The sequence below is a fragment of the Porites lutea genome, chromosome 3 (assembly GCF_958299795.1).
Source record: "Porites lutea chromosome 3, jaPorLute2.1, whole genome shotgun sequence".
Taxonomy (NCBI): domain Eukaryota; kingdom Metazoa; phylum Cnidaria; class Anthozoa; order Scleractinia; family Poritidae; genus Porites; species Porites lutea.
Genome location: NC_133203.1, coordinates 34,285,785 through 34,313,116, shown reverse-complemented (window position 1 = coordinate 34,313,116; position 27,332 = coordinate 34,285,785). Strand labels below are relative to the sequence as shown.

The 27,332-nt window shown below is 38.9% G+C and overlaps 1 protein-coding gene across 1 annotated transcript in view; it reads right to left on the bottom strand.

The window, feature by feature from the left end:
* LOC140931018 (cobalamin trafficking protein CblD-like) overlaps window positions 1–27,332 on the bottom strand; it is a 182,854-nt gene that overhangs the window by 78,740 nt on the left and 76,782 nt on the right. The gene's annotated exons all lie outside the window — the stretch shown is intronic.

Below are 27,332 nucleotides of genomic sequence, written 5' to 3'. Positions count from 1 at the left end.
CCATTCGCTCATTTCGAGACAACAAGGTTCCAGTGAATCTTTGGATTCATATATAGATTTTATTGATAGCGCTTGTCGACGACTAGGTGTGTCTCAAGTAGATCGGGTTTACTATTTTGTTAGCGGGTTGCGTGCAGACATTAAACGCGAGGTTTTGATGGGTCAACCGATAGATCATCTCACGGCAGTTAATCTAGCACGCCACAAGGAACCAGTTGACCGCACTATTGCGGATAGCCATAGCAGCTTTCAACTTTGTAACTTGTTACGTGACGATTTGTGTCAGGAAATACATGACAGAATAGAATCTTTAAGGGAACGTTTTTGCCCAAACTGAGGAAGTCGTGATAGTAATCATCAGTCTTCTACGCAATCGTATCGTCGTCGTTATACCGGTGGATTCACACCTCAGGGCCCAATCTTCTTCAAATGTGGTGTAGTTGACCACAAAGCTCGTAATTGTACTAGTCAGCCACATCCTTACTACTCTTCCAAACCTCGACGAAAAACGCCCAGTCATCATGATACTAGACTTGTATCAAATCCCGTCAAACATTTTTCAATTAGTATCAAATGTATTGGAAGTTCTCCTTTCGTTTTGAAACAATAGGTCAGTTCTCTAATGCATGAAAGCAAATTGCAAATCCCTACTAGGACGATCGAATACATCGAAGTGAACGAGCATTCTCTACTTACCGAAATCGCCAGCGGTTTTGATGAAGATATTGATCCAAATTCGTCTTTTGCGACTTGTTTTGAAGTTTTTACGGCTCCTAATAGTTCTAATACCCCCAAAGTTAGCCTCGAAGAAAAGAATATAATACAGACACAAGGCGCGTCCTCTCAAGAATTTCCTTGGATCAATTTAAAGTTTTTGAGCTGGACGAAAATACGAAAAGTATCGTCGATGATGTTCAGAAAGTTTATGCAGCAAACGTATTTGAAGCCTTTACAGTGAAAGTGTCTTTTATTTCGCAAGAGATTTCGAAAATAGAACAAACCCAGTCTCAACACCAAGCTTCCGATTTGCAATTGGATGTTCCTACGAGAGTAAAAAACGATTGCCTTTTCTTAAGCGAAAAGTATCTCCTGGCATGCTGGTTCTCTGGTTATAACTGATGGGCAAAAGAATGATTTATCTCTAAGGTCACCAGGACCGTTGATGCTCATCTATTTCTATATCATTATGATAAAATTCCTGCTAAAATTTGCTCAAATCATCTTAGAGAGAACACGCTTGTCATTCCGTGTTCCTTATTCTTTCTTTCCCCCAAAGACTTCGGTGGATCTTAGTAACTGTGATCTCAACTTTGTTAAATGGTGTTTATAAGGCAGAGTTATGGTCAGCAAGACGTTCACTAGGGCGAGGAAGTGCCACATTCTTTCTAAAGCGTTGCGTTTTTTTGTGTATACAGTTAACTAACTAATCTTTACGCAATCACCTAAGGATATTTATTGAATCGGGAGATTCAAATTAAAGAGGGAGGTAATGTTATAGAAGTAAATGTGGATTTATTTGTGAACCATTGACCGAAGGTCTCAATGGGGTTAACCGATAGGTGTAAAACGGCCAAAACTTCAGTCGATAGCCGTAAAAAATGAAAATTTTTACCGTTAGCCGTAATTAGGGTAAAAAGAGTTAACCGTAAAAAAGCATTTGTTTCCTAGATAGATTTGTTAATTTTAAGGAAGTTGCTAAACTCACCTAGACCGGTTGCGTTTCTTTTTATCGCCGCTACTTTGGCTCCGTAGGCTAGCGTGTCTGCTTTTGGTTTTCAAGATCTTTTTCAAATGAACTGTTACGTCTGTTATCAGGAATGGTCCCTTTCATCCCTTTGATGTGAAGTATATATGAAATAATTCATTTCATCTTTCATCCCTTTGGTACAGAAGTACTTTGAAATGCGCTCTTTCCATGAAACCGAACATTATGGTGCGTCATAATGCAATTTATATCGGGGCGTGGTACGCACGTGATATTCCGCTGGGTTGGCTTGTACCAGGCACGTATTTGATACTAGCATTAGTTTGGCCAATCAGGTTTAAGTAAATCACCTGCCTAGTATACGAAAGACAGTTCCAGCGAGATATTTTTCCTTACGGCCTCTCGCCATCAGATTCAACAGATCCCCAGAAAAACGTTTTCCAAGAGCGCTCCTTTTCAACTTTTTCAGGCAAGTACTCATTAGTTTCAATTATTTATGTAGACATCGGTTTTTATGGCACCGCTACGAATTTTGATTCACGGTCACTCCTTCATTCGCCGCGTACACGTTTTTCTTCGTCAAAATTTTAATGAGGTATTTGCCAAAAAATTTGCATATCGATGGGGATCTTTCCATCAAATGGCATAGCATCGGGGGAAGAACTATTTCTAAAGTAATCCAACATGATTTAGGAATAGTAGAGACATTTGCCCCAGAGGTTGTCGTCATCCAGTTGGGCATCAATGATCTGTCTTCCCTTCCGCCGTTGAAACTGGCTCAGCTCTCGAGGACTTATCTCGTTTGCTACATGAGTCACACGGGTTGCAAAGGGTCTGTGTTTGCCAGACTATTTTTCGCGGTAATGCTCCTTTCTTCAATCGCCAGGTTAAGTTATTAACAAAATATCTCAAAGTAGTTTTGGAGCCGATTCTTATGTTCTTTAATGGCGACATAGATGTTTTTGGAACTGTAAATCCCGTTTTTTAACACGCGATGGTGTCCACCTTAATCACTTAGGTCAGTACAAATTTTTCCGTAGCTTGAGAGGGGCAGTGTTACAATGTTTGCGATGTCTCCAGGCTAGCGGGGAAAGTTGCTTCATTAGCTCGATTTGATCCAATTTATGTTTTGTCTAGTAATCCACTTTGCTTTTCCTTAGTTCCAATTTGATCCAATTCAAATTACTTTGGATAATCTGATCCAACTTGTGTAAGTGAGAATGTCATGCAACTGAACGGCTATACTTTTCCGCGAGGCCGATTGTCATACCAGGCCCACTGTTTCTTGCGTTCTCGACCGTGATAGTGCGGCTTTGGTGCCATTTACTTTGATGCTGTATGTGATCAGCACCTCTGTCAAAGCACTTGTTGTTGACAGTAGATTAGTGTTCAAGTCGCGGTTGCAACAAACCGTGCATATTATGGCCTTCGCGTTGTTGTTTTGTGCTATCACTTTGCCTATTCAGTGTACAACCCATTGATCGCCCTTTCAGAGGTGTTTCCAATGCACTAGGCATTCTGTGATTTTGCACTTGTTTTATTTTTGGCCGAAATTGCATTGTATTCTACGTCTCACTTTAACTTATCTTGGTTTTTTATATTATATCCGTTTTGCCATTGCACCCTAGCCTTTTATTGTTCGTGCAGGTGCTCCTCTCAACTGCTATTTTATTCCGTTCTTCAGACAACAATGCTTGGCGGCTGAAGACAAAACTGCCTCCGTTACTTTAATGGTCCCACATACCGCATAGTTGTCTGTTTCTATTTCTCATATTTTACTACCAATTCTATTCTGTATAAGAGATGCCTCCTAGCAAGCGTTCCTCCACTAAGACTTCTGCAGGCGCCGCTCCTGGAGCAAAAAGGAATCGCTCCTCCACGGCGACATCGATGGCCATTTCCAACAGTGTCGCACTACCAACTAGCGACGTCACGTCGAGTTCGAGCTCAGGCAACGTGTCGATTGATGTTGCTGCCCTGTCCGCCACAATGTCTGCCGTGGTAACAGAAGCCCTTAAGACCACCCTCTCGTCCGAAACCTTGACTGGCATTTTAAAAAACACTGGACCCCCTATCCCTTTGGAACCACTGGCCATGGAATCCTCCAGCTCTGTGGGCGCCGTCTTAACTGCTGAGGTAGCTGATATTCTTCAGGACGGTCACGCTTCAGGTACAAACAGGGGAGGCGCTTCCACTACTTTAAACGACTCTCGGCCACACAGAGCACCTTTTCGAGCATCTCTGTGCCCCCTAGCTCTAGGGTTAGTGGTAAATTGAAAGCCAAAATATTCGCGAACGAATAAGTAGACTTGGGGGCTTTACTTTCTTCTTCCCCTAACAACGAAGGGAAATATGATCTGCGTGAGTTTATGTTTCAGTCTCACATGAGATTCTGTCTCACGCAGTGGTCGGCAACAAGGTTTTATGGTAGCCTGAGTGTGTATAGCCGCCCCCTCCCCTCAGAAAAAATAGCCCCTTGGCAGCCCAGTTAAAAATTGCCTTTCGGTGATTCTTGTTGGTAATTCATCATCTTGTAGACAAGGCAGCTACTAGTGCCAGTCCCTCAGATTGCTGAATTTTCAAGATGGCGTCGCTTTGTTATTTTCTAGTTTCATCCTATCGTTCAGCACTTTTTGCCCTTTCAAAATGTAACCTAGGCAGTATTTCGAGCTTTTTGATATGTCCTCCAGCTGCTGAACATACTTTACGGCGAAATATGAAAGAAAATTCACGAAGAGGACTTAAAACAAACACGAAGACCGGATCGGCCTGTTTACAAGAAAAAGCTTGGAAACTATGGCAAATGTGAGTTTTCTAATTTCTTCCTGTTTCAGTGGCCCAAAATGATTATAAGTGTTTTGGTTACGTGGATGATAGTAGACTGCAATTTGGCTGACAGAGTTGTTCTATTGATTTAGTTGTGCGCTGTGGATCAATTCAAAAATGCCCGATGACTCGTTTGCAGACACCGAGTTTAGGTCAGATAAAATGAGAAAATTTTAGGCTTGTCCGTGGCTACTTAAGAGCGACGACCAGGAAAAATCGACCAAAATCTTAATTTCGTGGCAAGAGTTGAAAAATCAATTTCATTCATTTTTTGTTCATAGATAGCTTTTAGGTAGATAAGAAACCTAAAGTAGATTGTTCCTGCCAAAAGCTTGTCATTTGTGAGAAAAATTAGAAGATCGGTTTTCGACGTCGGAGTGTCAGACTGCCCTAATTTTTAACCTGAAATTCGCTAACATTAACTTTCTTCGCGTTCGCAAACGAACCCGCATGGTTAAATTTGTACACTTTCCATGAACAGAAAAATTTTTTTTTCTTCCACTAAAAGATACTTTCAGGACAATAGCAATTCCTTTTTTCAATCAAAGAGTGGGGTAAAAAGTTGAAACTGGGTCAATTTTAGTCATTTTGAAACACTAAACTCTACCAGCCGGCGACTCTGGGTGACAATCTGTTCCGTGACTGCACGTGACATAACATACGTCAGACGGAACCGTCAAAATGACAGTCACGGAATCACGGTAGTAACGCAACCCAATTCTTGAAAGGGTAACATTTGCGATCCCGACAGTATTTTGAAGAAGAAAAAAATCAAACGCGCTTTTTCTGATACTTACTTTTTATCCAAAAATAAGGACTTTAACAATGGTACTTCGCTAAGGATGACGAAACAGGAAGATATTTCGTCTTGTTACTTTACGATCGAGGAAACTTGGGGCCGTAAAATAAGTTATTTTGGTCACGCCCCACTATTTTTACCGGACTTCGATGCGTTCGTTTGGAGGCTGCCTATAGGAACCCAAGCCAATTCTCAGGTATGCTTTAGATGAATGTCTAAATGTGTGAATAAACGAGGACCGGGAAAATTTGGAGCTATACCACATGAAGAAAATTTCCGCAGAAAATAACTACTAAATTGAAGTTTTTGTCACCGTAAAAACCTGTTCTTCGTTTTTGAATTACGTTAGTTCAACGAGCCCTGATATTGCTTTGAAAGTATCTTCTAGTGAAAGAAGAAGAGTTGTTCTATTGATGGAAAGTGTCCAAATTTCTTCTTGTGGCTTTATTTGCGAAAGCGAGGAGAAGGAGAGTTGATGTTAGCAAATTTCGGGTTGAAAATAAGGCCATTTTGAGACTCCGACTACGAAAACTGTTCTTACTTTTCTCGAAAATGAAAGGCTTTTTGCGAGAACAACTTACATCAGATTACTTATCTACCTAAACGCTATTTATGGACAAAAAATGAAGGGAATCGATTTTTCAACTCTTTCCACTCGTTAGTCTATATTTCCTGACTGTCGCTCTTTAAACAAATTTTATAGTTTGAGAAAGTAGTTCTGTGTTGTGTTCTATCGCATACAAAAAATAAACTTTCCTCGTTAAATTTTGAGGGTTCTGTGAGTTTCAGAAAGTGGTGAAAATTTGCTCATAAAAATGGCGTCCGAGGGGGTCGAATAAAGTGATGCTCGTATCTCTCGTAATGCAAGAGCAGTGAAGAACCTATGTTTATTGTATTTGTCCATTACCCCACCGACCTATGTATGATGTTAGTATGAACTTATTCTGTTGACCCCCCTTCCGTTGACATTTTTCACATTTTTCCCGATTTTCTCTGACAACCACTCTTAAAGACAAAATGTGTGATAAATGTCGTCTTAGTCAATTTTGATCAAAATATGAATCTAAAATTAATGAAAATGTGGTCATTGACAAGAGGTTCTGTAATGTAGTAAGCCGTATGACGTGGGTTTATAGTTTAACATTGGTAGCTTTCACAATTAGCGTCCGTGACCCACGTCATTAAAAAAGTTATTAAGGAGACAGATGTTGTTTAACTATACCGTAAAATTCCGAAAATAAACCCCGGGGTTTATATTTTTCAAAGGCCCTTTTTGAGGGGCTTATCTATGGAGGGAAATTTGCGTTTCAAAATCGAGTGGGCTTGCCTTATAAATGGAAGGAAATTTACCGTTCTTACCCTGTTTTACTTTATATTTGATGGCAATTTCCGAGTACAAGCCCCTCGAGGGGTTTATATTTGGAGGGGTGATTTAACGGAGGGTTTTTTGCGTTACGAGTTTGGGGGGCTTATAAATGGAGGGGCTTATTTTCGGAATTTTACGGTATATCCTCCTTAAAAGCTTTCTGAGAAGATGAGAAAACGGAGAGAGAGTTCTAACCGCTGAGTGAAGTGTTTCAAGGAAAAACCATTTGTTTTCGTACCTGACGAAGTAAACCGGGGGAAAGGGGAACAAACGGCAGGGCTAAAAGTGTGCCACCGAAGCCTTCAGGCCATGGGGCCCGTTTCTCGAAAGACCCTGTTAACCCTTTACGTCTCAATGGTAACCAACTGATCAATTTCCTCCAAAAGATATCCATACATTGTCAAGAGATAACGTTATTAGAATTAATAAATTGATCACCAAAGAAAAAATGCGCTGATCTTTTATCAAATTCTCTCAACTAATTCTTTAAGGAACTGTGTATGAAGATCAGTTTGGCGAATTTGTATGTGAATACTGGGGCTTAAAGTGTTAAGACAAAAATCGTTGACCTCATTTTATTGCCATAACTCATGCCGTTTCGCAAACAGAATAAAGCAATTTTTGAAACCGCGACCATGAAATTGGATTTTTTGGAAAAACATTGTTTGTAACGCAAATAAAGGCCATGCCGCTCCTCGCTAAAAGACACGCAAAAAGACATCCTGCTCAAGACGCTAAATAGTAAAACTGTACACCATGTTTGAATCCCAAGACTCCGTTCAGAGACAGATACTCGGTTAGGGAAAATACGGGAGGGCCCCCCCTCCGAATTCCTGAATTCCCTCCCCCCCGACTCAACACCAAGTGCAATTTAAGGAGCCTCCTGGCAAGGTTGATCGGACAGCTAAAGAAAAGTAATTTTATCACCTAATATTTTAGTTTAAAAAAACCTTCAACCGGGTCTATCAAAATAAAATGGGCATTGTTGACTCAAACTGTGTTATTCCGCAAGACTAACTAAATAAAATGGAATAAAAGATAATCCAAGTTTTTAAGCTGTACAAACGAAAACATTAAATTTAGTAGAGACAATTTGAAAATGTTGATATTTTGCCTTGAAAACTTAACTGAGTAAGTTGCCTACCAGCCTAGCTGCGGGCAAAAGAGGGATTTGCAACTTATTGCCATAAAAAAGGGAACCTAGCTGAGTACACGAAATTACAAATCAAGTTATCTGGAACAACAAGTTTCCTCAGTGTTGATAAGATATCTGTTTACCGAAGAGATATTGCGGATCATTAACAATTATTCTTTGAAATCGAGGTGAATAGTGGCAAAATATTTACCGAACGACGAAGTGGCGAGGTAAATATTCCTAAAGCCACTATTCACCGAGATTGAAAAAAATAATTGTTTTAGTATATACACACGCACACGAAGTGATCTCAACAAAATCAGAGAGGAAACCATTAAAAGTACGATTTGATTGACAGATCAGGTCAGCTAGACACGCGACAGTTTAAAAATAGATCTTTGTAGAATTTTCAAACATGGCAATTCACAAGCTTATCAAGTTATGGCGTACATTTGCGGACAAAAATAATTGAAAATAAAATACAATTTGAAGTTCAAAAATTATACTATCCATGTCGAAATCTCGTCATATGAATTTGAAATCGCAATGAACGCAGTCGAAATAGCATCATTCGAACTTGAAGTTACTTTGAACAAGTTGAAACTATAAAGGGAAAACTCGACATCGCGGATGTTGAAGTTCAAATCACCATTCGAAATAAAATGCAAATTACATGATTTGAACTTCAATTCACCTTCTCCACTCTGATAAGCTACTTAATAGTCAACAATGCAACCATAATCTTCCACAAAATTCCAAATGAAACCTTTAATTTGAACTTAAAGTCACGTCACATATTCGAATTCGAAAAACCAAAATTTCAATTCGAAAGGAAGCGGAAGTAAAAATACACAGGAACCGGAAATGGTAAGAGTTTCGCTACACTGTACATACGGGATGTTCGCATAACTGCATTTTGGCGCGAAAAGATTTCCCTTCACTCGAACTCTCTGGTCACAATTCTAGCTTTATCTGTTCAAATCATGCAATTGTAGTTCTGCTCCGTCACATTTGCCCAATTATTTTATTCAACAATCTAACTTATCTATAAACAAACTATGTTTAGTGAAAACGGCTTACTCTAAATCGATGTGGTATGGGTGATATTGGCCTTCCAATTTCTACAAAATTTGTGTACCTTTTAAGTACCGTAAAAGTGCTGTGAGAAGTTATAGCCGTTCGTAGCTCAGGCTAAACTATTTTCTGATAAAAGTAGGTAAATGAAAGGAGGAAGGATAATTCTTTGCAACTGTATGAGTCACGATTACGTTATTTTAATGATAAAGCTAGGATTAATTATCGTATAAAACATCCTTCACAACCATTTTTGGGGGGAAAAGCCCTGGGGACGAGGTTGCATCCTTCAGTCCACCAACATGGCGGCCCCTCGAGGCCTCGTCAAAACTGTCATTCCTGTATCTTTGAAACCAAAGAGAATTCAAACCTTAGAATATGCATTCAGAATTTAGGAAACCATTCTAAGACTGCATGCCAAAAATCAGCCAAATCGACGAGGTACCGTGTCAGGCCGAATTTCGTATTTTACAGGAAACTAAGTTTGCAACGACAGCCCTCTCAATCTCTAGGATTGTCCTAGAGTCACCCTTATCATTCACATTGTCCGCCATATTTGACCAGAGAGGTCGAGTGAAGGGAAATCTTTTCGCGCCAAAATGCAGTTATGCAAACATCCCGTATGTACAATGTGGCGAAACTCTTACCATTTCCGGTTCCTGTGTATTTTTTACTTCCGCTTCCTTTCGAATTGAAATTTTGGTTTTTCGAATTCGAATATGTGACGTGACTTTAAGTTCAAATTAAAGGTTTCATTTGGAATTTTGTGGAAGATTATGGTTGCATTGTTGACTATTAAGTAGCTTATCAGAGTGGAGAAGATGAATTGAAGTTCAAATCATGTAATTTGCATTTTATTTCGAATGGTGATTTGAACTTCAACATCCGCGATGTCGAGTTTTCCCTTTATAGCTTCAACTTGTTCAAAGTAACTTCAAGTTCGAATGATGCTATTTCGACTGCGTTCATTGCGATTTCAAATTCATGTGACGAGATTTCGACATGGATAGTATAATTTTGGAACTTCAAATTGTATTTTATTTTCAATTATTTTTGTCCGCAAGTGTACGCCATATTAAGTGCGCAAACAACATCGTAATGGCTTCAATGGAACCGCTAAAAGTTTGAAATGTTTCCTTACCTGAGAAGAAAAGAAGAGCTTTGTTGTTTTCTGTTGACTCGCCAAGTTTATAGCCGAAAAGGTTTGTTGTGTTGTTCTTCGCATGAAGTGCTGACAAAAATGGCGAATGGTTCCTCGAGGTAAGACGTCGTTTTCATGTAGCATTCTTTCTCGTGTTTACTTGAAACGTAGAATTTCTACAAACATTTGCTTTCAGATTTGTTTGTCATAAATAAAATTCGTTGTTGGGCCAAATTTTTCTTGTTAGGAAACGCTGAGTTCACAAAACGGCCTCTTCTAGGCGAATAAACGGGAGTTGTAAACAATCCATCGACCACAAAACGCAACAACAGTAAATGGAAATCCTCGAGGTAAGACGTCCTTTTCATGCAGCATTCTTTCTCGTGTTTACTTGAAGCGTAGAATTTCTGCAATTATTTGCTTTCAAATTTGTTTTTCATAAATAAACTTCGTTGCTGGGCCAAATTTTTCTTGTCAGGAAACGCTGAGTTCACAAAACGGCCTCTTCTAGGCGAATAAACGGGAGTTGTAAACAATCCATCGACCACAAAACTCAACAACAGTAAATGGAAAAACGCCGTTTTGAATCCTTCGAAGTCTTTCCTTGCCTGAAAAAAAGTCAGTCCTAGGATTTTGTCGACTTTTAAAAGATATTTCTCTAAGAAAATGGGGGAAAAAAAACGAGCTCACACATTATCCACTCGCTGGGAGGTGAATATTGTTGAATAGTCCGAGATAGCGAACCAATCAGATTGCTTAAATCACCAAGATCACTCAGTGTGTATATACTAAAGGCTATAGTAAAATCTGGGACTTATTTTCGGTTGATAATGAACAACTAACCCTGAACAAAGTTTTTTCATTATGAATGTAGTTAATTCCATTCCATCAGCAGGGCGTTTGGCAATTCGAACAGCTAATATTGCACCAGTATAATTTTCCCCTCTGTCGAATACACCAGCTATTTTGATAAACATCTTAATTCCAATTCCAATTCTATCGGTCTTTTCTGGCGAAAAAACTGGAACCACACCTACCGCTGAAGAGAAGCTATCTGCAAAGTATCATCATTTAACTATTGACTGGAAAAGAATTTACTCACTATCTTCTGTACAACATAAGCAACAAAACAGTTAGGCAATTTCAGTTCAAAATGTTAAACCGTATCGAAACTTTTTCGTTTTGACAAGGTTGAATCAGATAAATGTGCTTTCTGCCAAACCGAGGTTGAATTCATCGAGCATTTACTTTTTTCCTGCAAAATATCCTCTGATTTTGGAAACACGTCTTGTAAATAAATAAAATAAATAAATAAATAACGATTTGCAGGTAGCACATCCACAAAGTGGTTCTTTGTCCACCTGATTCCTGGTCGAATTGGAATTTGGAAATGTTGGTTTTTGAGGAGATCGAGGGGAAAACCGGAGTACCCGGAAAAAAACCTCTCGGAGCAAGGGAGAGAACCAACAACAAACTCAACCCACATATGGCGTCGACGCCGGGATATGAACCCCGGCCACATTGGTGGGAGGCGAGTGCTCTCACCACTGCGCTACCCTTGCTCCAACAAGATCCGAGTGATCTCGAATCACTAATCCTGATCCGGATCATCTCAAAGGAACGCACCCTTAGTGTCCTTACCAATACAAAAAATGCTACCGAGTTATCAAGAAGATATCAAACTAATTTTATCAGGGAGCACTAGCCATAATCCTGGCCTAATTTGGTAATTTTTGTAGGCATAGCAGTAACAAACTTTAAAACGTCGACCCAAATGTTTCAACTTTCAATTCACGTCCATTCTTGCCATCCCTTGCAATAACAGACGACAGGAAACGCTAAGTTTAAATGCAGTAAACATAGTCTAGAATACCAAAACAAACCATTTCTAAATTGCTGCAAAATTCAATTCAATTCAATTGCTGCGAAAACAGTTTTAGGTTTTTTGTAAAGAAGATAGCAAATGACAGCCCCCTTAAGTAGCCTCTGCTTCATTTATGTCTTCTACCCAGTTGCTAATCATATTTGTTAGCTTTATTTTTTAAAAATTCGATTAGATCCTCAGCATGTTGTTGCGGTCATGACGTAAGCTTGGTTTTGTTTCAAACCAAAACGTATACATTTAATGATATTTTCCACATATTTTACATCTTTGTGCATCCATATTTTACACCATTATTGAAACTTCTTTCAGTAACGTTATTTATAACATGATCTTGAAAATACATTATTTTAATGGGTCGACATTCATTTTTTTTTTTTGCATTTGCACGTACAAATATTATTTTATTTTGTAGAAACCATTGAGCATTTTTGCACGGTCATAAACACTCACCGCTAACACGTTAAGACAACAATTTACAGGATTGCATGAGCATTATAATTTCAAGAGGGACAATGAAATATATATCAATAACGTACTGAGTTTTTTTCACTCCATTATCGGGTTATGATAAAACTCAAATTGTGAATCCGCCAAGACAGAAAGGAGCTGCGTTAGGCATGCGCAAGTATTGAAAACAGTCGTGGATAATAACTTTTTCAGTGGATCTTGCGACGATTAAAACGAATAAGCCTCAACCTATGCAAAGAAATCCAGAAAATCATACTTAACTGATTTTAAAACAAAAAGAGAAAATTATAATTCAAATTTGATCACGGTAACACCAAAGCTCTAGCGCGCCGTTTTCGATGCCGTCGCCGCTTAGCATTACACGATTTTATATTTTGTTTGAGTAAACTATAAATATTAACGAGAGCTTTGCTTTTAGCCCTGGCTAAATCTTTAAATTAGTCATTGTGACTCAGTCAAGATAAAAACAATGATAAACTCTATCTTGTTTTTCTTAAGACAATGCGAGTCTTTGGACTGTTTTGTTATGTTGTTATTGTCGGCTACTCATTTCCGACTAATTAGGGGGTGTTTCTCATTTTCACAGTGTTTTCGGGCAGGCGTTTTCTCTTCTCTCTCTCCGCCCCCTCCCCGCTCCCCTTGACTCGCCCCATTTTCTCCTCTCTTCGGAAAGTTTCAACATGGCGCTTTCGTGAGCAAAAACATTTGCGCGCCCGAAGAAAACGCCTGCATTGCAGGCTACATCGCGCACTGGAATTTTTTTAAATTTATTTTGAGCTTGAAACAACCCTGAATGAAAAAAGAAATAGCCAAAAAACATTCATGTGATATGTGCACAGTAAGTAAGGAGATACGGATTCATGTTCAGCCCGATAATTTTTCATAGTTTGTTTATGCAGTCCGTAACTTTATCTTGTATCGCACGCGCGCATTGTTTGTGTTGAATATGTAATTTTAGTTTGTCCTTTACAAAAATATTTTCGCTCATGACTTTTGAGTTGACGAAACCAAACGAATGAAAATCTGAAACGGACGTGACACAGACCCTTTAAATCGCTTTGTAAGGCAATTACAGGCAATATCAACAACTTGTCAGATTTCAATTATAGAACCACGAAAACCATTAGACGCGCCTTTCTTAATATAAATTACTAGACCGACGCCTGCAGTTAATTCCTTCAGAATTTCTATTTTTCCCAGTCACTGTCGAACATGATTAGTTAGTCTACTTAGAGTATGTTCTTCCCTGGTTTCCCTTTTATTGATAATCTAATTATCACTTTTTGCACTATGCACTTTTTCTTTTTTGTGTTTGATATAATAACAATTGCAATAAAGACGAAAGGAGACACGGTGTTTTTCGTTTTTATTTTCATTTTTTTTTTTTTTTTCATTTTCAAAATATATTCTCGCTTACGTTCAGGTTCATAACAATTAATTGACGAAACTAAACAAATCAAAATCTGAAAAGGACGTGACACAGTCCCTTCAAATCGCTTCGTAAGTCAATACAATATCAACAAGAACCAGTCAGTTTACACGAAAATCACGAAAATCATTAGACGTGTCTTTCTTCTTGAATTCTTAGATCTGTTATACTATATGACAGACCAGGCTTTATCTTCTCCTTCTGTAAACTTCTCTGGTTGTTCTTTAAGCCTATTCTGCTTCAAGTCCTGCTTCACAGGTTACTTCATTTGAAGTTATTTAAAGGTAGCGAGGATGTTTGCGCACGTCCCATAACTGCAGATGGGATTCCGTAAGGCAACACCTTCTGAATCTTTAGCTCTGATATCCGTTTCTAGAATCAAAGCACAGCAACGGGAAAACCCACAAAAAGAAAACAGGCGTAAATATGGCCTAAAATAAAAAAAATGGCTCAATCATGGCTTGCTAGGACGCCCTCTTAATAGTGCGACCATAATTGTGCACAATTGGCTATGTAAAACCCATTTACTTATACCAAACTTATAAACCCAAACCATTTTCGATCATTCAATTAAACGATATTAATCAGCTCCATACCAAATATAGAGAACGTTAAATGAGTTTTGACCGCAACTGATAATATGTTCTCTCATCCAATTTATACTGAAGTGCTTAAAATATAATATATAGATTTAGCCAGGGCTAAAAGCGAGGCTCCCATTAATAAATTTATAATTTAAATTAAACAATAAACTTGTATTCGAATCCCACAATTCAGTTAACTTTAGAGCACATTTATGTGACTTTTGAGGGAAAGGCTACCTGATTTTAGAGAAAAATAATTTGCAAGCAGCCCAAGAGTGAACCAAATCTTACATCGAGTTGATAGCCTCATATGTACACCCAAAAACTGGTAATGATCTTCGATCACATTTAAGAGCCATAATGGCTCTTGATCACCGTAGATTAATTAGTGGAAAAAAAAATCAGGCCAACTTTTTTGCGTTCGACAAGTTTACTTTTACTTTTGTTTACTTTGTCAACAAATCTGGGTGCGTGTGATTTAGTAGTATGAGGCACTGTTTTTATCATACCGGCAAACCTCGGACAGAAAGCAGTATTTCACAAAACAAATTAGACTCATTCAATATTCATAAACTGTTAAAAAAATTTCCAAAATCACCTATACGGCCATCCGGTTCTCACTTTTGTAGTGCGAGCTGTGGCGAGTGTTTGAATGAACATTAACAGAGTTACGCTCCAACATTATAAAGAATTTATTATGTTTATTTTTTATTTAATGGTTTAACGCGCGGCATTTTGAGTACTCCTGCAAGCGATGTTCACTGAACGACTGAAAACAATCGGCACAGCGATTAAAATTACAACAGAGACTACTAACAATCAATAAAAGAAATATAATTCGGTGAAACATATACAGAGACATCAATTTTCATTCAGGAAGACAAGTATTGAAGTGTCCCTAAAAATCCTGAGTCTTCAAGCTTCAAGCTTAAGTTTATGTTTTAAGCCGGCTTCCCGGTGTTTGCTTTTTTCAAAGACGAACTCGAGGCAAGAAAATCGCTCAAAGCTTTCTTTTCTGGCCAGAATTATAACTAAATATTCTTTGGAACGTTTTCTTTCTATTTGCGGTGAGAAACTGTCTAAAGGCTTTTTAAAGTTCTGTAAGTTTATATCAAACCTGATACTCGATCAGATCATTGTCTCAAATCTTACAAACGTGCATAAACTAAATGCCCGCATAAACTCCGCTCGACTTCATTAAATTAGATACAAAAAACAAACATCAAATACAATAATTTCTCTGGCTTACCATTCGAGATGCAGCACCTGAAAGGTATCAAGAACAGCCAGTATCGCTTCAGACTTTGCAATCCTCTTACGCATCAAGCAAGGTGAAAACTGGGAAAACGATGCTATCCGAAATCGGATTTCCGACTTTGACAAGCGACGTATTCCTCAACCAAAAGCCCAATAAACAAACTAGCCATGAATAACAGAAGACTCCTGATAGCAGCTGAATTTCATTTTGCACATCCAGTGGAAAAAGACAGTTAAAAACATCACAAGTTGACACAAAACTCTGTCAGCTTCAGCTGTCAAAGTAAACAAGATTCAAGATGCTGCATAAATTTTCCGCATGAACTCACCTGTCAAATTTTGACCAATCAGAGCATAAAAATTGGACGTAGAGCGTGACCAACGCGTGACCATGGTGAGAAAAGTCAAAGGCAACTGTCTTCCCTGCCTGTAACAGCTGGCTGAATTTTCGCGTCCGAGGTCAGTTTGCAATCAAAATTTTAATTGTGTAGCACATAAACACAACATATTTCATATGAATTTAGAAAAAAATTGAACTTGAGCCTGCGATCACTTGAAAACTAGTAACTTGTCAGCGGATAACTTCAAAAAAATACTTGACCTTGGTGGGTCGACACTTGAGCCCGCGATACGGTCAAGTGATACTGGTCAGCGGGTACTCTGTTTTGACAGCTGTCAATTGATCAAAACATTGATGTCCAATGTGTGCATTATCAGTTTAACTAGTAAAAGTATGAGATTGAACATTGTTCGCGATCTAGTAAAACAATTAACTGGTCAGCGGACAGCTTCCAAATAAATCACGTCACCTCGATGAGTTGAAACATGAGCCCGCGATATGGTCATGGGATACTGGTCAGTGGGTATCCTGTTTTGACAGCTGTCAATTGACCATATTGTGAATGTCCTATACTAAAATCCTATATTAAAGATGTGGACTTGCCAAGACATGCCTGAGACACCCCTCCCTTCCTTTTGATAGTCTCCCCTACCCCACCCGTACAATCTGTAGACGCGTACGTACGTATGTACGTACGTACGTACGTACGTACGCTCGGTCAATCACGTGACAACCAAACGAAAAGAGGTTGACCATATTCCATGAGTATGGGGCTCTGTCCCACGCGCGCTTCGCGCGCGCGGGAGCCCCGCTATTACGGAATACAAATTTAAAAAGCCTTAATTTGAATATTAGCACTATTTACCTGCTTGTGATATTTAATGTTTTTAATGTACCTTGTAAAACTATATCGTTTTAAGACAAGGAAACTGATTTTTATTGAGGATGTCGATCACGAACGCTAATTTTACATCTTGTATTCACGGACAGAATTCGGTCAGATACGAGGAAGTTTTCAAAAAACTTTTGTTCTATTTTTTGGCGACTCATTTGATCAAAGGTATGTTTGTGCGATATTTAGGGTCTAATTAAAGGTATGCTTTGCAAAATTTACTTTCATACCTTTCGCCCCTTTAGAATGGCCACCGCCCAATAAATAACTAAGGGCTAATAACAAAAATAACAGACTGAACAAGTAATTCAGTCATTTACTGTTTACAGGAATCAAAACAAAACATTTGAAAGCGAGTAAAAATAAACACTATACTATGTACACCGAGACGCAAAAAAAGAACACAAGAAACATATCATGGATTGATGCAAATAGTAGAATTGAATAATCAATTTAATATGTATATACCTGGATCTTTGAAAACAAAATTGGCTGGCATTCTGCAATTTTTCTCAACTCCCTCTGTCTAGGCCTGTTCGCTTTGTTCAACATTCTCGTAAAAGTCTCAGGGGCCTGAAAATCATGTACAAATTATAAGTCAATTTATCAATTACAACAGATTGATAAATGCATCATCAGTCTCAAACATTATCGATTGAGTGGAAAATACGTTTTACAACTCGTACGAGTGGACAAGTTAAGCATGTCGAATCGACAGGCAGAGTTTTCGAGTGGAAAATGCATCTCACTTAAGACACTCAAGGGTTCCCTTCCAGTCGTGTCAGACGTGCGGGTTGGTCAAAATTATTGTGGACTCTTCAAAATATTAAAAGCTTCTTTCAAGAATGCATGGCGGAAAAACAGAAACATGGGCGAACGCGCAACACGCAACTTACGTGTATGTATATCTACCCAGTCTTCCATCTTTTTTCAAACCGTCAACCGATCAATTTAAGTTTCTGAGAAACTGCCCACCTACCCCTCCCCTAAGCTAACATGAACACTTACTTCTTCACTTAGGGCAAAGTGATGGCTTAGGGGAGGGGTAGGTGGGCAGTTTCCCAGAAACCTATATTGATCCAAAAATTAACCGCTAACCACGACCTCATGAGACCCTACTATTATTACGACTTTTCCGAATTTCGAAAAGAGGCTTTTGTCTTTGCTTTTTTATATTTTTATAAATCGTTTGTACGGCAGGGTTTGGATGTCGTCATGGCGAGTTGCCCCAAGCCATTAGTTTTAAAACTAAGACAAATGATTTATAAAAATATAAAACAGCAAAGACAAAAGCGGCTTGAGTTTTCTTGATATTTTGGACGGACAATTAAAAGCTGTCCTTCTTCGATGAAAACGATACAACTGGAAATTTAAAACCAGTAAAATAAGGGGCCACGTCGCGATATTTGATATACTGTATTTTGAAGAAACGTAACTGAATTCTAAAATTAATGGTCCAGTTTTGTTTTTATTCAAGACTATATTTATGCCTTGAAACTATTTCCTGTCGTCTGCTGTAACCAGGGGCACCCAATGAGAATATAGTTCAAAACCTGACTTAAACATAGCATTGTTAAACGTATTTTAGTATTTAAACGGCAGATATAGGCATATTTTTATCCCCTAAAAATTTTTCATCTGTTCGAATTTCCTAGCTGGAAGTCTAGTGATCCGAAAATTATAGGGATCCAAACTTACCTGTTCGAAATATTTCAGCCAAAAAGGCTCCCGAAAATTTTAGGGTAAAAATCCGTTAAAAATGGGCAATTATAGCATTCTTTAAATGTTCGAAAATCCTAGGAGAGGCAGGCAATTGCAAACAAGAAATTTCACAACAAATGTTCCGAAAATTCTAGATCTCAAATCGTCTTCCGAACAGATATTTTGCGAAAATTGACGTTGGGTGCCCCTGTTGTAACAGATGGCAAGAATGGACATAAATTGAAACTTGAAAAATTCGGCCAACCATTTAAGATTTAATGCTATGCCCACAAAAAAAATCACCAAAAAAGTTATTATGGTTATTGCTCCATCTGATAAAATTTGTAACATTTGGTATCTTCTTCATAACTCTACGAGAGTATTTTGGGTATGAGTTAAGGCACTAAGGCCTGTTTCAAACGTCGTGCTATTAGAGACCTGTAGATTGTAAGACGAGTACGACAACGAGTTCGAGATTTTCTCAGTACTAAGTAGTGCTCGCGCGTGAACCAGCGTCATTTTGGCGGGAAAACGTGGTAGCCGTTGTCATCCTACTACGAGTTTAAGCGAGAATGACGAAGTAGCGGCAACAAGTTATCAAATCTGTGAAAGGTTTGAACCCAGGAGTCATTTCAAAAGTAGGTTGAGTTTGATCGTCCGGGTGAACGTAGTCCTGAATAGGGCTGTTGTTGTTGACAGTGACTGACGTTTCCACAACCTGTGCGGTAGTCATCTTCAGAGTCAAAGTGAGTTGTATCACGTCAGTTGATGGTATTACACTCTCGTTATTGATTATTATATTATTGTATTATATTATTGTATTATACTCTGGTTATTGATTTGACTGACGAGACGAGCGCAACTAGTTTGTGACTCACCCGACAGCCTACAAGACGAGACTGATTATCTTTACAACGTTTTTAGTAAGAACAATTACAATACGGTGATTGTTAGACGGAACATTCACAGTAACACTGATTCCAACACTCAGACGAACTCTGGCCCCGTTACGACAAAGACTATACCGTACATCAGAGGCACCTCTGAAACTATTGCACGTATATTACAACCTTACAATATACGTGTTGTACACAAACCGATAACCACTTTACGACGACTGTTTACTAATGTCAAGGACAAAGACAAACCGGAGGACAGCCAGGGAGCAGTATACAAGATCAAATGCTGCGACTGCCAGGCTTCTTGCATTGGTGAAACCGGCAGGAACCTAAGCAGGCGACTGACCGAACACAAACGAGCTACGAAGAATGGTGACGTCAACAATCACATTGCTGAGCACCATTTAAAGACGAAACATCAAATTGACTGGGACTCTGCGACATGTATAACGTATTCTACAGACTACTATCAACGTCTTACTTTAGAAAGCTGGTTTACTAACTTAGAACAAACGCCACTAAATCATAGCCAACAGTTACCAGCGCCGACAACTTATTGACGAGATCAAGCAAAACTAACCAAGAGAGAATGACAATTTGACTAACAATAGACGACTGTTTAACTGTAACAATAGACGGATCGAAACGCACCAATTTCTGATTACGAGTCTTCATAGCTAATAACATCACGGCATAACTGACAGACGACTAATAACATCACGACGTAATTGACCAATCAAATCAATAACCAGAGTATAATACCATCAACTGACGTGATACAACTCACTTTGACTCTGAAGATGACTACCTCACAGGTTGTCGAAACGTCAGTCACTGTCAACAACAACGGTGCTATTCAGGACTACGTTCACCCGGACGATCAAACATTTTGCGATCTATAGAGGGTGTAAGCTTATTCATTAAAGGTAACAGTGCTAACTTTTCTGGTGAAAAATGGTAAAATGAAGCTTTCCGGGGAGTCTGTATTTTGAGAAGACGAGAAAAACGTTAAATCAAATCTCGTACTCGTGGTCGTTCTCGTCCTTGAGTCTAAAGGTCTCCACTGTCGTGCTAAGCTGGCTCGGCTGTAGCCCGACTGCAGCACGACACTAGCACGACTTGGTTTCAGACGTCGAATTTAATTCAGTCGAATAGAACGGCTGTTGCCGAAAGCAAAACACAAAAATAAAGGAACGATTTAGCAAACTCTTAAATGTATTCTAATGTATTCATAATTTATGAATTGAGTTCAACGCGGCAGTAACGCGACGTTTGAAACCAAGTCGAGCTACTGTTGTGTAGCACGGCAAAATTTAATTCGATCAATTAAGTTCGGCACGACAGTAGCGCGACGTTTGAAACGGGCCTAAGGGACGGACCATTATTTTTTTGGACGGGGAGGTGGAGATTGCCAACAATTTTTTGTGTCTCCGTCTTCCTGCAAACACCTTTTTTTACTTGCATACAATTTATTTCCATGTTTACAGCCTCTGCAAACAATTTATTCAAAATTTTTCCAAGTTGCTGTACATTTAAACGTCACCCTCCTTAGATGTCTCTTAAATAAAATCATTAATATCAGTTTAAGTATTGATTATTATTGCATAAGCAAGCGAATATTAACGTTAAAAGCCGACGTTTCGGTATCATCATGAGACCATTCTCAAGGCAAAATGAATAAATAATGCGAAGATTTGATTTCTATAGTCTTTACAAGTCAGAACAATTTCACGTGCTCACTAAAGGTTCTAACAAATTTGATTGCCTAATTAAGGAGATGCTCTTTATAAGAAAACTCAAACCATCCCTAAACGTGCAGGCGGACTCGATTCGCGCAAAGGTATTCACTTGAAGAACTTGTGATCCTTTGTTATTATGCTAATTTGTAGAGACTATGGAAATTTAGGAAGTATTGCCATACTTTTGCAAAAATAAACTATTCTAAATTCTAAAGACTAATGCGATATTAATTTTTTTTACACAAAATACACAGCGATTTTTGAACTACTTAGTCTACAACATATTTACAAATTATCTTCTTCGAACACGCAGTATTAGTTTCCTTTTAGTTCACCTTACGTATAAAACAGAGTTCCTCGTCTTTCCTTTAGTCCAGCCCGCCGCGACTCCTTCCGAACACAACACCAGTTTTACCCGATCCCAAAACCTCCAAACTCCAGTAACCGCCTTTCTCTTATATCTTTCACACACTTGCTCCGGGTTCGGTCTCCCGGTCTGCCGCTGCTCTCTAGTTCAGTTTGGTTTTCCGCAACCGTTCTTGGAGAGATGTTAGGTAACGCACTGACTTCTTGGAGAGATGTTACGGTCTCCACAATACTTCTCCTGCTCTCTCAACTTTTACAGCACATCAAACTGCTTTCCCCTGACAAAATGACTTCTTTGCCGTGAAGCTAAAAGGGACGCCTCTGCTGAGGGGATTTCGGTAGAACGGCTTGTGCTTCAAGGTCTCTCTCTTACAGTCTCTCTGAACGCGCCCTCCGCACTGACTTTTTAGCGACGCGGCTCCTTCTTAGGGCCTATTTACATGAAGGTGGAGGACCCCAGATAGGTGAGGTAACATGTGTCAAGTTACCCCAACTAACATGTAAACGTGATCACATTAAAATGAGAGATTATTTGGACAGGCGGGTTACCCCACCTAAGCGGGTTACCTCACCTACCTGGGGTCCCCCACCTCCATGTAAACAGGCCCTTAATATCTAAAACTTCCAAATCCCATGCAAAATGCAAGGTGTGTCAAAAAGGGACTATTGTAAAAGGCCCGATCTAGGAATTAACGGCTTACAACCAATAGAACGGCTTACGATGAATATTTTACCTAGTTTTGCAACGAACAACAAAGTACCAACTGCAACAATAAAAGTTACGCAATAGCGTACACGGCAAAAAAAAATACTTAAACAAAAAAAATTAGCATAAAAGAAGTAACTATTATTAATTAGGCATTCTATGACAGCTAGTAAACCATATTTTATTTTTGTAAAAAAAACTGTTGTCAAACGGCGCCAAATTGAAATCTATTCAGTTATTATCCATCTAGAAAATTAACCAGTATTTGAGAGATGGAGATGAAGGATATTGCGTTTGAGAGAGGCAAGAAAATTCTGGCGGAAGAGGGGGGGGCGGCGGAGGGAGAGGAAAGGAACTGTTAACTTAGCCAGAGCAAGTGAACAACTTTTCAGTACTCTGCCTAGGGCAACACATGGCGTGCACTGCGAGACACAGTTCGAGGTAAAAGGAAATTTTTAAGACGGAAGAAATAAATTTGTACTATTTATATTTGAAGTTCTCACTGGTCATTCTAAAATTACGGATAACTTTGTGTTACCGCCAGTTTAGTCAGTTAAAACGAGCATTGAAGAATTCCGCCCAAACGCCTCTCAAAGGAGAGCTTTAATAAAGAAATAGCTAAATCAGTCGAACTAAAGACGAGAACAGTGAGAAAGAAGGAGAAATACTAGGATTCAAACACTTGAGAAGCGTTTTGAATCGTTAATTTGGTGTAGGAAATTTATTTTTTACTTGGTCACTGAAGATATTTCTCGGTTCTCTTTCCGTGGGAACCAAACAGCATTGAAACAGCTGTTAAGGTACCAATAACGTTCCCTTTCTCTCCAACCTCATTGTAAAACGGTTCCTCAAGATCCGTTTTCGCTATATGCTTTAAGTCGGAAGCTGAAACCATAAGGCTACCTGTTAAGCAGCTGTCTTTTTCAGCGTGGGTAACTGAAGAGCCAATTTTGCAAACTGCCAAATTAGTGTAGGAAGTTGTTAAAAAAACGTCAAGGAGCGAGCATAATGCATAAGATATTGACATGCAAGTCCACATTTATTGTCATTTGAATATTGCGATAGGTGCAAATTCTGAATAATGAGTTCAATTTTTTCCGTGTGTATAAATTTCGGTGAAAAATACAGCTTCAGCTACTAATAGAAGTAGAAGGCAAATAGTGCATGTCATTTATTATTATATCGAGTATTTTATTTGTAATTCATGTCACTTACTGCTTTACTTGCACATATTAGATACTACTTCCCTCTCCTCCTTACTCTCACCCCCACCCCCACCCCCCAAAGTTGACAGATTGTAATTCGCAGTACAACCTCAAACAAAACTGTTGAGAGAGTTCCTTCTATTTTCTAAATTTCGCGCCATACAAACATCTCCTCTAAACAGAAAAAGAAAGCCCCCTCCACATCCTCTATTCAACGTTGTTTTGGTCTAAAACCCAACGTGTATAATTCTCGTGTTATCTTAAGCAATACTGGATAAGAGGAACGGGGTTGTTTCTCAACAGGTTTTGTCCGAGGTTGTAGCATTGGTTGGACTATAATTCCAATGTCCGTTGTATTTTGAAAGGCATTCAAGGCAACACGTTTCAACCTGAATATATTTCCACAAACACCCTGTTTAATTTACACCTGAATTGAAAATAATAACTTGGAAGAAGACCCCCTCCAGACAAAGATTGACAGTCAGGACATTAATATGAGCTTTTCCAAATAATTTCTAAAAATACATGGCATTAATCATTAATCTGATAATAACTTTATCGAAGGTTTACTCAGCGGTTCTATTATGAAGAGAGGAAGTCAGTTAAAGTATTGAGGAAGTTTTACTGGCACCAAAGCACGTCGCAGGCAAATAGAAAAACCGGCTAGAGACATGGAGAAAGACTACGTGCGAAAAGATCCCAGACTTCTTTTCCTTAAATTTGTTTTACTTTGTTCTTTGATGAGTCTTTGGATCCAAGGTAGGTTATCTTTGTAAGTAATTCAGTAAAAATTATATATTCTGTACGCTTTGTCTATAAGTAAACCCAACAAATTATTTTCACTCTTGAAAAAAAAAAATTAAAAGAAACAGGGCTCCCAAATTCCCTCAAGAATCAAGAGAACAAAGCTAGTCATTCATCGAATGATCTGGAAGGAAAATGTTTTTGAAAGAAAAAGAACTCCAAGTTCTGCGTATGCAATGTTACCACTTTGAGGTCATAAGAAAGGAAAAGAAGTTATTTTCTTTCAGCTCTACAGTCAACTCCTTTTATAGCAGGCACTGTAGGGACCTTGAGTTACTGTCCTCATTAGCAAGAGTCCGTTATAGCGGGAATTTGTTTCAGTCAAACATCTGTAAAATTATGAGAAGAGCGCGAAAGCGGAGGCCCCAATCCGCTTCCCTTTTTCCCTTTCCTCCCTACCTTCATCCCCCCATCCCCCCATCCCCTACCCCTATCTCCTACATTTTATGGTTCCGAAAAAGTCAAAAAACCTTTTGTGATTTATTCACATTTTTAAGACAGCGCATTTATAGCAGTTTAAAGGGAAGCAGCGTTCTAAGGTAGATAAGTTAAGGGGGGGTAGCATTTGTTATGCAATAGAGGGCATATAACAGAGGTACCTTTTGTTTCAAAAGCCGAGTCTTGTTTTCGATCGACTAAATTTTAATTATGTCTTCACTGACGTGGATAACAGGGAAATAAAAGGTTAAGGGGTTCGACCTCAAAGCGGAGCGTCCCAGTATAAAACTTTGTTGAGACCCCCTTCCCCCCCCCCCCCCCCCCGGGAAATGTTACAACTAACTCTTTTAAAGAATAGACAGTTCCAGACGCCTTTGAACTGGAAAATCAGCACTGAGAAAATAAATCATATGTTTGTGGAAACGATGTAAGAAAAGTGTCCAAAGAGCCCTTCTGTTCAGTTGTAAACTTAGCAATAATTCACCCGTTAATTTCCTGCTTCATTTGAAATAACCCTGACCGGGTCGCTGAGGATTGGCTAAAACAGTAGATAGAGTTTTCATCACAGCCAACAGAAGTTGATTTTGTTTCTCGGCACGCTAAAACTAGCTGACAAGAATGGAGTATGGAAACTAATAACTCACTAACGACCTCAATGTGGATTTGCCCTTAGGCCGTTAGCGTCAGTTTAATTGCTTCAGAACCGTTAAAGCTGGTAACCAAAACAACAGAAATTGCACGAGAAAAATTTACAACTGAAGCAAGCAAAAAAAAATATACTAGTGAGGATCGTCCCTTATTCAACATGACCCTTCTTTAGGTTTGGAGCAAGCGAGTGCTAATTTTGGCGGGAATACTGATGGCGGCTGCAAGAGTACTGGCCTTCAAACGTACTACAGTATTTGAGAGCAGTTATACTTATAGCATTTGTGCAACTAAACGATTTAATTTTAGTTTTCATTTAGGAAACGCAAAAATTCAAAAACACTGTTTAAAAGGAGAGCGAAGAGAGTATGAAAGCTTTTAGGGGTAGGTTCGGAATAAATAGTTCAGGAAGTTTGCCCCCGACACCGGCGTTGTTGCAAGGTGGCTTGAAAAATGACTTTAATAATTAAAAGTATGCTAATTTATTCCGGTAATCTAGCTATTTCCCATCTTCAGCGTCCTAAAACTACAGCCGGAGTTCTCCTTGCGACACTCTCATAAGCGACCACCTCTAATTACATGCAGCATTCAGTGAAACACCGTTTGAACTGACTTTTAAAAGCGCTGTAATGTAAAGCTCTCTTAAGCAACAGTTCCTGTAAGCGGACCTGTCTTGTAATCACTAGCTGGACCGTTTCATTTGTTTTTAAGTTCTTATAACCGACCACTACGTCGACACTTAAACAAAAGCATTAACTTCATGATTCAAATTTGGGGTAATGCAGAGCAAAAGCGCGAATGGTTCGTTGATTTGGAATGATCAAAGTTATTAAAAAAGAAACTCCTTAATATTCTTTTACCTAAATGTATTCGTAATAAAGAACATATGCCAAGGTGCTTAACAGCCCGTAAGTTTGTGTTGCTCATACGTAAAAATCCTGGTCGAGGGTGAAAAGAGAGTGAGAGACTGGGAAGAGCTCCGGGCGTGTAAAGAGACTGTTTCTTAATCTAACATATTCCCAGGTTTTTTGCTAAGCTATCGTTAGTGACCGCCCTCATATCCGTGTAAATATGGTCGCTTACTAGCGGTCCATTGAGAAACGGCGAGCACTAGTTGCGTAAAATTTACATAAGAAACCTGAAACTAAGGTTAAGGTTATGAGAGCTAATTTTAGCAACTGCCATTCAGCTGGCCATAGGCAACCAGAGCGCCTAAAATATGAATACCTACAGCAAAATTTATTGTCTTTGGAAATAGCGAAGAGTGAAATTTCCCAACTAAGTTTTCGGCTTTAGTCCGTGGGTGATAAAATGAGGATCAAATACAGTTTAAACTTCAATGGCGGAAGGCACAAAGGGCAATTAATAGGTATTTTATCTCTAACTGAATCCAAGTCGAAGGAGGGCCTTCTCTAATAAAACTGACGTTAAAACCGAGATGTTTTAATCGTTCAGTTACAACTAGGCTCCCATATCCATGCAACTGACAGCTTGATATATGTTAGTTACACAAGTTATATGAGGACACGCAGTGAATTGCATTAATTGATCGAGACAGTTGATTACTTGCTTCAAGTCGCTCAAACAGAAAACAGTTATACAGCAAACATGAAGAACGACTGCGTAGGAAAAGATCTCAAAATTTGTTTCCTTAAATTGTTTCTGTTTTTTTCTTTGACGACTCTTTGGATTCAAGGTACGACATCTTTGTAAGACATAGTAGCATTTTCTCGCTATATGTGCATCAGTACATGCAGCAAACCGGAAAAAAAATATTCCCTATTTAGCGTCGCTCTCGGTCCTTGTTTCACAAGTAACAAGAGGCAGGACATCTCTGCGTTATGTCACTAATGTTTAACAAAGCTTAAACAAAACCTAACGTAAACTCCCCAGAAAGCACCAAGAAGAAAACAAGGCGGGTTATTTTT